A 15,550-nucleotide genomic window follows, 5' to 3' on the forward strand; every position below is an offset into this window, starting at 1 on the left:
AATGTACCCAAGGCAAACCAAGGTACGCGCACAAACACACGGCACACGCATATTCCCGTGGGGAAAATCGCATGGTGGGTGAGCGGGTGGGTGGCATGCAAAATGGCTGATAATCAAAAGTACCGTTCACTATTTGACAGTTGATTTGGCAGGAAACGAATGCATCACAATGAGGCGGTCGCGGCGAAAGTTCCTGATGAACTCTTCGCCAGCAGCTCTTTGACCTGGGCCAACGCGTCGTATACTCAATGCTTTAGCTGTTCACTCGATTCTGTTGAAAAGGGGAAAGCGAATAATATTTATAGCAAAAAATATTTTAATTTAAATTTAAACTTCTAAAACTAAGAGTGAACGTCACCTAACATGATGATATTTTTTAGAAAAAAACAACATGTCATAAGCACTTATATTTTGCCAAGTGACACTTACACATACAAGAATTATAAATCAAATAAAATCCATAAAATTGCGCCATGTATTTAATCACACATTCGTGAAAAGTTCATTATTTATAAAGCCTGTATTTATATAACAAGCAATGGAAAAAAACGAGCTCATCAGTTTATTAAATACTTAATTTATTTTCACATTTGGACTCATTCGAATTTAGTTATCTGTGCCCGCTGGCAAAAACTGAAAACCAAATGCCGTTTGGCAGACACACATACACAGGCGGCAAAACAGAGAGAGACGGCCGTAGAGTAGACGAAAGAGACAGAGGCTCTTGGATTGAGTATATGAAAAAACCATTTAACTTTGTGCACTCGCAGGCAAAACACACCGCACACATAAAACATAGACAAACACAGACGCACACAGACTCACGCAAACGCATGACAAAATGTGAATTCGAGTCCTGGCCCCCAGAAGCTCGATGATGCAAGGCCGAAAGGTCTATGCCACAGAGGAATGATCCTGATAATCCGATAAAATAGATAAATCGCTTTAATATTCCTAATGTTTGGGGGGCAAATGATACAAATAATTAAACTTTAAGAATAACTATTTATCATTTTAGACCAATAGAAAAGTACAAAGATATGACATTTTTATTTGATGTTGGTCAATAATTAAATAATGTGATTAAATACATAAAATTTTATATTTTTACAAAGCATTTAGAGCATTTTAAATTCGTTGTGAAGCCCACTTTTTAATTTTGTCGACCATTTTTTTTGTTATGCATTACGCCTTTGTCGCTTTGCTAAGCTACCGAAACTACTTTTGTCTGTTTTTTCACTCGGTTTTGGTCTCACCGCAGCCGAGAGTGAGGAGGAAAACTCTGAGAAAAATGTGTTGTTTCGCACAGCAATTATACGTTAAAAGAACAACGCTTAAGATACCAAGAGCCAACAGGAAAACACAGGACAATTTATTTTGTGTGTGCGTGTGCACATTTTCGGTTAAAATAGGAGATAAATAGGGATAAAACTGACTGGAAAGAAAACGACAAGCAGCAGGAATTTCCTCTTAATTGGCCCAAATTAAAATTAAAAGCTGCATAAAGTTGAATTGAATATGAAGAGCGGCTCCAACTCTTCCAGGATTCGGGATCCAAACTGTTATTACTCTACTGATGCTGCAGTATAATTGTCTGACCCACCGCTGAAGTTGGCCTTTCTTCCCAAAAGTATGTAGTAATTATTGCTGTTGCCATTTTACTTGTATTTTTAATTGCCCTGTATTGTGGCGTCCGTAAAGTTTTGTCGCTAATTTGTTGAGCCATTTGTACGCAAACTCCGGAACCGGAAATGAACTCACACACACAGACAATCTGGCGCGTTTAGTGCCAAGAAATTGAATCGAATTTACGGCGACCATGTGAATAAAAGTTGACTTTAGCATGCGCTTTCACTGCCACACCCAAAAAAAAAAAGTGGCGAGTACAAGTTTAATGACTTTTGTGTGGACTTATTGCCAACGCCAACGGCTGCTTTCAACCGCAGACGGGACATGCGATTGGTGCAAGGACTCCAGTGAAAGTTGTCCGGATATCGGGACAACTGTGCTCAAAGGAAAACTATGCCAACGGATGCTCTGCAAAATGAAGAAATTGTTTTGAGCCGTTTGACAAAGCGGCAAGATACAAATAGGAATATCAAGATGTGAACAGTTTGCCAATGGGTTGACTAAGAATAATAAACTCGAAACCAAAAATATACATAGGGGCTCAGGAATCACGTTGAAATTTAAATAGCGCCTGATAATTGCATTTAATGTTACTAGTAACATAAACAAAAAAGTCAGCATATGTTTGTATTTCATTTCATTTCATTTTTACTATTGTCTTAATTTTATTCAGATCCATCTAGACGTCTGCAACCGGCGGCTATTCGGCTTGATTAAAAATACAGGCAGAGGAAAACACAAAAATAGTTGCTCATACGCAACGTAAGCCCCAAAACAACTTTAAGCTTAAGCTATGTATATTATTTTTAATTTCCCCATGCAAACAAGGAGTGAAGATAAATCGAAGCTTAAAACAAAGGGATGGAAAGTAAAGTCAATGCCAATCAGAATGTCAAAGTGCAACTGCTAAATCAATGGCATGGAAGGGTGCGCTAGACGGCTGCTAGCGAAATGAAAAAACTAACCAAGCAGCAAATGCGGCAAATAGGATTAAATCCAATCTTATGCAGTCCTGGCAGGCGGGGCTATAGGTATTAACAAATATGTGGGCTTCGGCACGGAAAAAGGTGTGCGCCCGAACAAAAGGAGACAGACTGAAACGTATGCCACCACGACTGGCAGGAATTCCCAGTTAACGAAGCATGAAGTGGAGCTGGAGCCCAAAGCGGTACGCCGGATAAAGGAATTCAATCGAAGCTACCAAGTTGACAGCGTGGAGCGTGGCAAATATTTAGGAAGATACGAGTCGAGCGAGGCGACAGGAAACCGAAACCTAAACCGAAACCAAACCAAACCCAATCGCAGACCAAAGTGCAAATATTGCCCGGGAAACGCTTGGCTGTTTGATTTTCACAGTCATGAGATTATCATCAGAAAACCATTAGAATTTTTATTGAATTCCGCACGCATATCGCGACCAGTCGACGCTTACGCAACAAGACGACGCAGCACAAGCTGTCACCATTGCGAAATAGCGATGGACCCAGGCTAAAAAATAGATGATAAAGATAATCCGTAAGAGTAAGAGTGTCTAAGTCGCATTCTTGTGGTTTATTTTTTAATGCAAAATTGAATTTAAATAATACAAATACTAACAATTATTACTTCTAAAAATTCAAATGCTTGGAAGATAGGATATTATTTCCAATGTCAACGAACCAATAATGCTGCTTTAACCCGCTTGTAAATTGTAAAGACTTGATCCTGATTATCCTTTATGAGGACTGTCAGCTTTCGCTCACGCACTCCTCGCTATTACAAATATATACACACTGTGAACGCTTTCCATTTCCCTTCGCCAATATTGACACCCACCAGACAACAACAACAGGCCCGCAATGAATAATGTGCCTGTGTATGTGTGTGTGTGTACACACATATACATAAGTGCTACGGAATGAAGTTGGGCAGTGAAATTTTGTGGGAGAACAGGACATTCTGAGGATTCCAACACTTTCACGCGCATTTTCGTTAATCATCTGGATTAGTTGCCGAAAACAAAACTTCCGGCCGGCAACAGTATTGTTATTGGATTTGGATTGACTTTGTGCGAGGCATTTCAATTAAATCCCCATGGTGAGCAACTGCGAGTTTGACTGTCAGACACCGGCTGGTTAATCTTTTATAATTAAACAGACTTAGCCGCACCGGAATCAGGGCTCGGGGTCAGAGATCGGGCCTTTGACTTGTTAGCATAATTACGCATTAATACCGTACATTCTCATTCGCAGACTAATGCAAATAGATTGCCCACGTGGACACTTGCGCAATTTACTGTGCTTACATTTAAACCTAATTGAAATTTAGTTGGCCTCTTGGTTCGAAGGCATCTGGATCCGGAAACTGGGTTCCAGGCTTACTGGAGCCCGCAAATGCACTTGTTTACGTCAATCGGGGCTTTTGTCGTTGATTAATTACATTATGTATGGAAGACAATCAGTGTTGTCGTCTCGTACTTGGTCACAACTTAATTAAGACATAGTGCACTACTGACAAAACGGCCGATAAGCAATCATATTTGTTAACCAAAAAGGTAGAGCGAAACATCCAATAATTAAACTTTACTGGGTTGATCAGCTAAAGAAAGCAAATATAAATACAATAAATATACGCCTCACAATAGTTTAGTATTAGTTTACATGTCATTTACAAGAATCTTCTCAAGCAAATAAATTTGCAGTTCAAATACAACCTTATTACTGACTCGTTGAGTGCTTAAGTCTTTGCTGATGTCATAGGTGCCCTTTGAAATTTTAATTTATTAAAAGTCTAAGCTCAGCACGTCTATTTAAACTGCCATAATTTTTGTGGTTCAAATGTTTCATGCAGCTAATGCCACAAGCGACAACCAGACGACAGCATGGAATTTTATGTCCTTTATATTTATGGAACATTTACCTCGCAAATGCGAAAACACTCTCCAAGTTCGATGACACCCAAAAGCCAACCAAGATGCACAGAGCTGCAATAACTCTTTGAAATGCATGAGTACACAGGAATACTTATATATACTGGGATATAAATATGTACAGATGAACAACAGACTCGAGGACTGCCTTGTGGAAGAGCTCTCGAATTGGCAACAAAATTACCCATACTAATTCAAGGGGCTTACCCCAAAAAAAAAAAAAATAAAATGAAAAGAAATGAGAGGAAATGGTAAAATTGCCAAAGTGTAAGCAAAATATATGCATTAAATTTAATCTAGTTCGGGGGTAGAAAATACTTGAATCCTGTGGAAATGGCACGCATCAATAGAGTTTTCACTTGAGCATCGCCAGCATTTTGCAGCTCTCTGTTGCCTTTTCTCTGGGCTGGAATATTTATTATCGTACCGATATGCGTAATAACTTGGCAATAAAAATAAATCTCGTCCCAATGCTATAAATATAAAAACATCATCACAAATGCCTAATAAATAATAACGTGTATGAATGGAAATGTTTGGATTTCAAATTCATTTCCCGCCTCCCAGTCCCGAAATTAAAATAAACAAAAAGCCAGGAAAAATTGAGGGCAGAGCAATCATCATGGACCAATGCCGAGCCATGTTTATTGAGCGAAAATCTCCAATTGAAGGCACAGAAATTTTGCCGCTAATATGAATATTGTCGTGAAACGGAAATGAACAAATGTTTTGACTGCTCTCCCCGGAAATTTTCCCCCTTATGCTTCGGCAATGAAGCATGAGAAATTTCATGAGGGAAAAACGCAGGGAAAATGGTGGGCAAATGCCGGGGTAAATGTATTTTTTGTTGATTGCCTCGCCTCGAATCGCACTCGCTTTTCTTCCGCTTTTACGCCAGGATATTGATAGCCTTGATCGGTGGGCGTGGCAAGGACTTTGGCAGGACCCAGGGCAGCGGAACTTCAATTTCATTTGATGCAGAAAAATTGCTGGCAATACGTAAGTGCTCAATGGAAAATGAAATAAATAAACGCTTCGATGCGTATTTTGGATCCCCAGAAATCGAGAAATAGAAAGTATCGAAGAATATTCCTCATTTTTGCTTTCTCCTTATGAGCTGCTTTATTTTCATTTAGACAAATTGGGAAAAATTGATTCGTTTTGAAATAATAAGACTATTTCTCACTACTTGCCTTGCATTTGAAAGTACTGAAAACGAAAAGAGAGGCAGCAAATGAAAGTTTAAAATGATTTCTTCTTTAGTCTTTTAAAAAATGTATAGAGCATGTCATTCAATTGAACAAAAATATAATGGATTCAATGGATTCAATATGTTTGGTAGTGATAATTAGCTAAAGGAGATTTACTTCGGTTGAGGTAAACCAGCGCTGCCACACCAACAGCCCGAATTATCTTGTGAGTTTTTAATATAATGCAAATTTCACCCATAACTAAACAAAAACAAGAACAAGGACCAAGGACTAGACGCAAACACATGTCATCGCACGCCCAGATTGAACAGATTTAACAGGCGACGACATAATGCCTGAGACTGCCGGTCGCATTTACAAAATATGTACAAGTAAATATACACGATATTGTTTGCGTAGCTAGTGTTTAGAAAAGGGAATATTCGTGTTTGTCTTCTCGTCACATGTGCTCTTGAGCTCTTGAGAAATTAATTTGCAGTGGCAACATTATTCGAATATGAGGCGGGGGAGAGCCCACAAATATTCAAAATACGGGCCCAGCAGACTTAAGTCCCTGGCCAACAGCCTGGGACCTTGATAAGCCGCCGACATGTAGATGACGTGACTGGCATTAGCACGATATGTAACCCAAAACAAACAGCCGATCGCACGTATGTACATATATATGAAGGCCTCTTGAAAGCCATAATTGAAATGTATTTTCAGCAGCTTAATTGGCACATTTTCCCCTGCTTATTGCGCCAGAGATGTAATCACTTGGAATCACATTAATTAGGTGGTAAAAACTTTTCGGACCACTAAATTCCAGTCATTTGTCAAGCAATCCGAGTATATACTTCCGCTCTTCATTTAATGCACATATTTGATAGGACCCCAGAGGTGTTTATTATTAGCGACAGGAGAATAACGGGCGGATGAGTAATATCATGCGGCATTCCTCCTCATTACTCATACGCGTCGTTGGCTGCCGAACACTTTGGGCATCTTAAGAGGCCACTAAAAGGCAAAAGTCATAAATGCGAAACAAAAAATTGAAGGAAAATAAGGAAAAGCAAATGAAAGTCAAAGAAATAAGTGAAAATGGTGTAGAGTGGCAGACAAATGAAATAAACTACAGGCCAAAGCGTAAAAGGTGCAGCTTTCGAGGGTGAAGGGTGCTAAGGCCTGTCCGTGTGCTGTGTTGTGGGTGGTGGGTGGCCCAAGTGGGCGGGCTAAGTAAAGCAACAATTATGCCTAAGAGGCAGACAGTCGTCAGTCGTCGACTTTAATAACACTTAAGTAAGGAGAAGGCAGCGTAAAGAGCGGGGTTACGAAATAAAAAGGCAGGAGCGAAAGAAAAGTCGGTGATGGATTGTTGCTAATTTATATATACATACATATATATATATATATATATATATATATTTGTACGGTTCCAGTTGTACACACGACACATGTTGTGCACGCGAACTGTATCCTTTGTGCGACTGCCACATTTTTTATACTTTGTCGCACTTTTTGAGGCGTGAAAAAGTGGCGAGGGGCGAAAATAAACACTCGTTGGCGAACATGTAACAATTGCAAAAAAGTTCTTGCGGCTTAAAAAGCACCAGGGAGAGTTGGATTTAACTTGTATTTTAAATATATTGTAACTTACTAACCATTGAGCGTCATACTTATATATGTACGCTAACAAATTTTCTGTAGCTGAATTAAAGCAATTTGGTTCAACTAGTACATTAATTTGATTGAGATCAAAATTGACTGACCAAAAATTATTATATTTTACTAATTATATCATATTTGCTTGTGTTCAATATTTTGTTTTTATTTTCAATTTTTATAAATTATAATCTACTCAATTAAAGTTGCACAGAGAATAGTAATAATAATCCGGATCTCTAGTGCTAAATAACAAAATTAGGCGTGATCTCTAGAAGTTTTGGTTTTTTTAACATCTTAGAAGCTGAAGTAGATGAGGGGAAACCATTCATATATCGCCTATATAGAAACACGCCCCATTAGATCCCCCAATGCGCAAAAATCCGGAAAAACTCGCTAATCTTGTCTGCTTCAATGAGCTGTTGGTGTTTTTTTTTTTTTTGCTGCTCCGGGGCGTGTTCCTCCCATTTGAGATGGTTGTTTTTCTTGCAGCGCGCCTTGGGGAAATTAGTTTTGTGCGGTTTTCCTTACCCTGCCACGCCTCATTTCTATTAGGAATTTTACTACTTCCTGCCGACACCCCTCACATTTACACCGACACAGAGACGGGTAGCCATAAACTTCATTTCCGCTTCCTGCGTGTGTGCCTTTTTTACATTTGCATTTACTTTTGTTTTATGGAAATTTCACACCATTTATTTGCCGCAAGTGCGAACCGGAAGCATTATACTTTGCTAGCTTTTTCGGTTATGGGTTTGGTTGTAATTTCTCTACACCAACGCGTGGTTTGGTTTGATGCATTTATAATAAATTAACTGGCATGGCGGGATTTTGTGCTAATTTACCCAAAGGTTTAGTAAAACTTTTTCAATCGTAAATTTTGGAAAAATTTAAATTTATACGAAATAAGCTGAAATATGAAATATATTCCCGTTCATTTATTTGAATTCGCACATATTCCTCTTATAGACAGTGGCAAACGGAAACGAAAAGAAAACACATATTTTATTGCAAGCTTATTCCTAAGCTTTTTTGGGACGCAGTTTATTATTAGACAAACATCAGCACACAAAAACAAATGTTCAGACGCCATGGGATGCTCATTTCTTATAGCATCCTCCACAGTCGCATAAAAAGAAGTCTGCCTGGGAAAATTTGAGGAATTTTCTATGAAATATTTTCCAGCATTCGTTGCTGCTGCAATTGGCCGGCACCGAATGTCGCCAACCAACGAGGACGGGAGGGTAGCTGAAGCTGCGGAACATATTTGAAAACACGTAGCAAACATCAAACAAATTGCGGCGGAATCCTTTTAGCCGAGCTCCTTTCAACGACAAACAGCAGCGTCTGCTGGCGCTTCCGGTTTGCTTTGCGTTATGGCAGGACATCCGTTCCGCCACCTCACTCTCTCTAGCTCACCCAAAAAAAAAATAAAAAAAAAGCAAAATTAATTCAAGCGCCAAAAGTGGCGCGTTGATAACTTTCAAGTTGCCCGCCAGCCAAATGCTCACACCGGCACTTGACATCCCTGCGATTCTTATTTACCCAATTCCACGAATGCCACACGCAGTCCTTTAGTTCCCTGCAAAGCCATTCAGCCAGAAATTCGGCAGTAGCCAAAAAATTTGTATCCCCTATGCCCCGTAAAGCAGGCCACATGCTGCAAGAATCAGACCTTGGTTGTCTGTCGTCCGGGCCATGGATCCACATGTGTTTTTGCCCAGACCGACCTGGGAGGTCAAGAGCTCGTCGAAAGTTCAATGTGATTCAGCGCTTTTGAGTGCTGTCCCCGTAATATAATCAATTAAATGAGAAACATTTTTGATGGAATATTAAATTAATTCTTTTTGGGACAATTTTTTTTTGTTATAAAACTGGGCTTTTAAATTATTTCATACATTTTGTCACTGGAATGCATATATTTAAATCCACAAGAAATAAATCCGCACGAAACAACATATTTATAAGTACATTTTCCAAATGTTGAGTAAAATATTTGTTAAATTATTTGATTAATTCATTCATTATCACTTATTTTCTACAGCGAAAGTTTATGCAAAACGACCTTACTATTTCTGCGAAATCAATTTGACCACAGATGAACACAAAGAGAATTTAAAATGTTTTCAATAGTTTTGTTTTCATTTCAATAATATAATCTGCATACAAAGAAAACCAGCGTGGCAAAAAATTCCGTAAAGATCTCAATAACGAGTGAATAAAACGGAGGCCAAAAAGTGGTACGTATAATGAAATCATAACCATACACGAATAGAATCATTTGGTGGTCCATAAAAAATGCACATACCATAAGAGGAAATCCAAAGCAAAGGACACTTTTTCCCATGGTCAATATGTACGTATGTGGGTGAGCTGAATTATCCCGAAATGAGCTTCAATGCCAAAACACCCCTATGCGCTTGCCAATAACTCAAACTACCAGGACGAGTAACTACAAAAAAAAAATTTTATCTGCCACGGAGCGGCATTTACATAAAACCGATTTCTGGCAAGGTCCTGGCATAACCAAAAAACAGAAAAAAATGGCAAACTATAGCAAATGGAAAACTTACTGGGAGGTTTATGCTGAAAATTTTAAATTAACTTTCTGATGGCTGAGGCACTCAACTGAACAAGCACATATGACAAGCCGCTTACCCCTGCTTGTGAGTCCTGCCAGAATCCTGTTCCTTCCTGCGCGTCGTGCTGCCACTTAATTAAGGACATTGCTCCCTTGGCCCAAGGCATGCAAATGAAGAGCGTGGCTGGGCGTAAAAAAATCATTTTCTATTAGCAAGCAAACAATTTTAGCGCCGCAGTGTAATAAAATTTCTCGGAGTGGCGGACTAGTGGGGAAATAGCGACAGCCCTCTCACTTATCAAGGCTGATAAAAAGCAATAACGGAAAAATACTTCGCCACCCACAGGAGCTGAAGCTGCAGCTTTTCGCACCCAACAAGAGTAAGTAAAATCAGGCCAAAATGGGCAAGGCAAAGTGAATTTTTCGAACAGACACACACACACTCACCCACACACAATCGCATTCACCCCGCTTACACACAAAGAGCGTTTAGTATGGAAATTAAATTTGCATAAATAAACGTCGACATGGGAAAGCGACAACGACAGGCATTTGTTGTAGTAGTAGTGCTGGAGGGAAAAGCTCTCTAGCAGCCAGGACAATGACAGGACAACAGCCAGGACTGCCGGCTGAATAGTGCCAGATATGGGGGAACTGCTCTCCAAGCCAAAGAAATCTCAAATATGTGTTCGAGTTGTGCATAAACAAAATTAAATACAAAGCAGTAAAAGGGGTTGATGGGCAACCGCAACAAAAGCAGCCAGAGTACGTACAATCAAAATAAATATCAACAAAATAAAGTATAAAAAGAGGAAACTATACCATCGATTTTCCTCGACTATCAGATACCTGTTATTTGCCCAGTGGGAGTACGTGGGATAGTTTAGCAGAATTTTTTGCCATATCTGTAGAAATTGGAAAAAACGTACAAACTCTAAATACTTGTTTCGTCTTTGTTTCTACAAGCAGCTTGCTATCTATGTTCATTTAAAATTTAAATGCAAGAAGAGTGTAACAGAGGATAACGTCCTCTTTGATGGATGAAGGGTATTACCTACAAAATTCTTTAAAAATATTTTCAAAAAGACGGACTTGAGTTATTTCATACTAAGAATATTAGGTTACCAACACATTGTAGACCATGTTGGAGAAATTAAAATATCTGTTTAAGTTTAAAAATTCAATACCAATTTACCACACGCATTTCTCTGTCGTTTTGGACTCAACAAGTTGGTAATAAATATTCATGGAGCAAATGCGTAATTATAATCAACCAGAAGATGCCGACACTTTTTCTTTGCAATTATGCAAAATTAATCAAGTCAAATGTATTCGGCATTAATAAGCCATAAACAAAGCGGCTTTGTTTTGGTGACATGTGTTTTACCACATTCTCATTAGACTGAGTTTTCTGTGGGTGGGACAACGCCTTCGTTAAGTTAATTTCGACGGACAAACAGGGGGCAACACAAAGTGCAATACAGCACTAATTTCACCCAGCTTAAAGTCTTCATTATTTACAATGTCGCCAAAAAATTGAGCCAACACCAGCCGCAAGGCCGTTGCAAACATTACTCAAGCTTAATGGGGATGATAGAAAGTTCGGGCTTGGAATGAAGGGTGGTGAGGGTGGCAAAAGGAGCTCGGTTCTCCTGCGGCACACCTTGACATATTTTCCTTTGGACCTCCCGAGACCTGGTGTGGGAACAATAAATAAACTAAGCCAGCGCCAAAGAAGCCACAGAATCTACACTAAAATCTGCAAACAAATGACAAACAGGAGCAGCAGCCAGAGACAACTAAACAACAAACCAAACAAAACCACTGGGCGACAACGGAAAGGACCAAAAGCTCCACCGTGTCCTGTCCTAAATTCCCGGAGAGGGAAAGTGTAAAACGCGGGGGGACCGGAGTTTTGGCAATTTCCACTAGACAAAACTTGGCCAGCACAAGCTTTAAGAATAATAAAGGTTGTTCCGAGACGTCTATTCGCAATATATTGTATATACTAATGCAAATAGTAATGATTTTTACAAATAACTAGGAGATAAACTAAAAAACAGAAACATATTAATCATTCCACAGCCTATAATATATACTACTTTTTTTCAATTTCAGCACAACAAATTAAACAAAAACTAGTCTTTTTATTCTGCTAATATTCACATCCGCCCACAAATGATTCATTGTTTTTCTTTCAGTTCCGTAGATAATGGTCTTTCTAATAAATCACAAATATATATGTAAAAAAATTTATTGGTAATTTAAATAATAATATTATCTAACAAATTATTTCTATATTTCTTAACGGATGGAGATTGTCCTAAAGTCGTACCTAGCAGATTAAGATTGCAATAAAATCCAGAAAACAGGTGGGAGTTCACCTTTGAAAATAGATCGATCCCCCACAATAGTAAAATCTGGCAAATATATCGCTGAATTCGCATTTTGGAATTTGAACAACCTTTTCTCTTCCAGGCCTCCCAAATGATATTTATGTAAATGACTTGCGGCGGGTGGGGACCTTCCCGGAAACTTCTGCCTTATGTAACTGCCCCTTGACTCCCGCTGTGTGTCTGTACTTGTAGTAAGCGTTTAGCAAATATAACAAACAACCTGCGCATATATAGATACTCGGCAGGTGAATGCGTGTGAGTGTGGCATGCAAATAGAGCAACACAATTGCTCAGATTACTGTCCATAGGCAAGAAGACGTTGTTGTTGCTTGACTTGCCAATAATTCGCCATGTTAGGTGTGTCTGTTTGTGTGGCCTGCGGGATTAGCCGAAAGTCTGGGACAGGTGTAATTTGAAGTGGCTCTGATTCGCATCGATTTGGCAGAGGCGGAGGCAACCAGCAGGCAGCCACTTAGGTTTCAAATCCAATTTCGTAGGCCGAAAGTCTCAAAACAACCTCGTGTCTCATGTTTTATTCAGGACATTGATCGCTTTGTATGGTTTCGCCAAAACCACCACACATATCAAGATTTCATGTGTGTACAACACTCTCGCTCTTGAATTCCATTCATTATGGATTAAAACTGAAAAGGCAAATTCGCAGAGTCATTTATGTGTTTAATTAATCATCCAAATTGACTCCAAGCTCTCAACTTTTTTTGTTCCATATTATTTGCCATTTTCGCTATTGTTTGCGTGCCAATTAGTGATCGAAAAAATTTAATTGTAAGCATTGCCGAGGTGCTGGAGTTGGTTTTTGCACACATGCAAGATTAATTGCCAATTACCAGGTTCTATGTGTGTTCAATAACTTAATGAGGCATTTCCAGCAATTAACTTTTGTTCTCCTCTGCTCTTCATTAACACAATTTAAGATTGTTATTACTTTTTAATTTTCCATTAGCCTGCCTAAAATGATCATGCCCTCTTCAACTTGCAATAAGCCATATATAGAGTGTGTAACCATTGCTAGCTTCAACTTATAACCACCATACTTGTAACAAAGTACCCACATGGAGCACTTCAAATTAAAATCAAATATTCGTAAAGTTGACCAAGTTCAAGTGATGACTGTAAAACTACCATAATGTCAATCAAAATGCTGATGGGCCACATGTTGCCGCTGCAGAGAAAAGGGAAAATCTGTTAAGTTCGAAAGGAGAAACGCTTTCGAAAGGATAACATTTCTATGTGGCAACAGAAGGGGCGCTTACAAATACTTTTCGAAAATCTGCTTTCTAAGCTAAAAACTCAAACATAGAATCCACATGGGTCCCACTCTGACCACTGTTAAACGGCCATTCTGTGACCACAAATGTCTCTCGGCGGTGACATGTTAATTTCGAGGGAAACTTATTACAACTTGAGTGTGTGGCACCGGGGGGAGATTTTTTTGGTTGCAACGAAGCTGGCTTCTCTTTGATTTACGCCAACCATCAAGCTCTAATTTCAGGCAAGAGGCTAATTCTTGGAAAATTGGATTTGGCCGGCAGAAGTAGGGAAAGGAAATTCGGCGTCCCCAAAAAATAGTACGTTTGATTTTTAAAGAGTCTTTAAAGATGGTTGGGAAAAATTCAATAAATTTCCAATTACTCGAAAGCCATATAAGGTGCACGAAATCGCTTTAACCGTACAATTTATTGCTTTTGGCTCTGTTTTTTCCGTCAAATATTTGTTACACACCCACCCATCGTGTCGTAAGAAAAAGGCCAAAAAGTGTTTTATAAACCTTCAATTGCTGTCAATTTATTGACAACATGTCGCCGCAACTTCCTTTTCACTCAAACCCTTCAGGCGGCCAAAAAATAAAGAAACGCAAGTAGTCGGGGGGCGGAGATGTGGAAAAGTACAGGAGGTGAAGACAAAAGGGCTGTGACCGAAATTTGTTTGCCAGCCTTGGGCTGAAAATATGACGAAGACGATTTTGGCCTGCCTTTATACTTTTATATTTTCCGCTCGTGCTTCTGTACTCCCGCATCGTTGTTTTTGCTTGAACCTGTGTGAGAAATGTGAACAATTTACAACAGAAATTGCTTTGTGTGCATTTGGCTGACTCGTCGTATACGCAATCAACGCGCGATTCCTGAAAGCATCGATAGCTACAACAACGCCACGGAATCTTTTGGTGCCAGGTGATTTGGAGTTGCTATGGACCCAGCTTTGAATGGAATGTAATACGAATAGGTGGTTTCTCTTTAAAAAGAATATATGTCTCATACTCAAACAAGCAAAACTAATTATAATGGAAATAAACAATAGAATTGAGCTTCTTCTCCAAGTTCTTTTAACACATAAATAGTATAAAAGCTTAGTTTTTTTATAAATAATGTTTTCCTCAAAAACTTTGTTGGTTAAAGCATACTAAAAACATCTATTTTTCTTGGCGATTCATTTTATATGTCTGGGCAATGCCAAAAATTTTTGAAACAGTTTTTATATTGGCTGTCATATAGCCCGCCTCACAGGGCGTATGGAAAAAAGGGAAAACAAATGTTATATTTTACATTTCAATTGTTTTTTATGATTGCGACCAAAGTGCACACGTACAACGCTTGACAATTCTCGCTGGCTGTCTCCTCAGTTGCCCGCGTATTTGAATTTGTTTCTGTTGCTGTTGTTCTTGTCAGCCGGTTGTCAATTTGGATGCCGTGCGTGTAAATTGCACAGCAGCTGCTCGATTGACAGATCCTGTCCATGTATTGGTCGGGTGGCAGTTGTGTGCGTGCTATCAGCGTTTTTCTTGATTTTATGGGGCATTGCGCCGAAATTGAAAGTGAAAAATGCCTTTCAGGTGCTTAAGTGATGAAGTGCCAATTGTATCTCCTTTACCCCTGATTGTGTGTTTCAGTATGTTTCGCCCGTTTCCATATTGATTTCCTGTAAATTATTATTTTTTTCATCGTTTCCTGTTTACTTCGACGGGCGAAAATTTGCGTGCAAGTTGCCCCAAAAAGTAGGCAACAAAATTTTATGGTTTCCGGCATATGTGGGTTAGGCATGAAATGCATGTTAATGCATAATGGAGGATGATATTAAATTGCTATTTATACTTTTGTGCTTAACTTTGTACATTGTTATTACGTAACGGAATATCTCCAAGCGCTGGCTGAAAATCGATAAGCAA

At 39.1% G+C, this 15,550-nt stretch overlaps 1 long non-coding RNA gene across 1 annotated transcript, besides 1 other annotated feature; it reads right to left on the reverse strand.

The window, feature by feature from the left end:
- Nucleotides 1-8,472: 8,472 nt before the first annotated feature.
- On the reverse strand, nt 8,473-9,169 carry lncRNA:CR44399 (long non-coding RNA:CR44399). The gene is made up of 2 exons (NR_124345.1): nt 8,935-9,169; nt 8,473-8,799 (listed from the first exon to the last, which is right to left on the reverse strand). It is a non-coding gene; the product is annotated as a long non-coding RNA:CR44399 (long non-coding RNA).
- A 1,605-nt stretch (nt 9,170-10,774) lies between these two features.
- Nucleotides 10,775-10,882: a mobile genetic element.
- Between the last annotated feature and the right edge of the window lie 4,668 nt (nt 10,883-15,550).

Source organism: Drosophila melanogaster, chromosome 2L, assembly GCF_000001215.4.
Source record: "Drosophila melanogaster chromosome 2L".
In the NCBI taxonomy this organism is placed as follows: Eukaryota; Metazoa; Arthropoda; class Insecta; order Diptera; family Drosophilidae; genus Drosophila; species Drosophila melanogaster.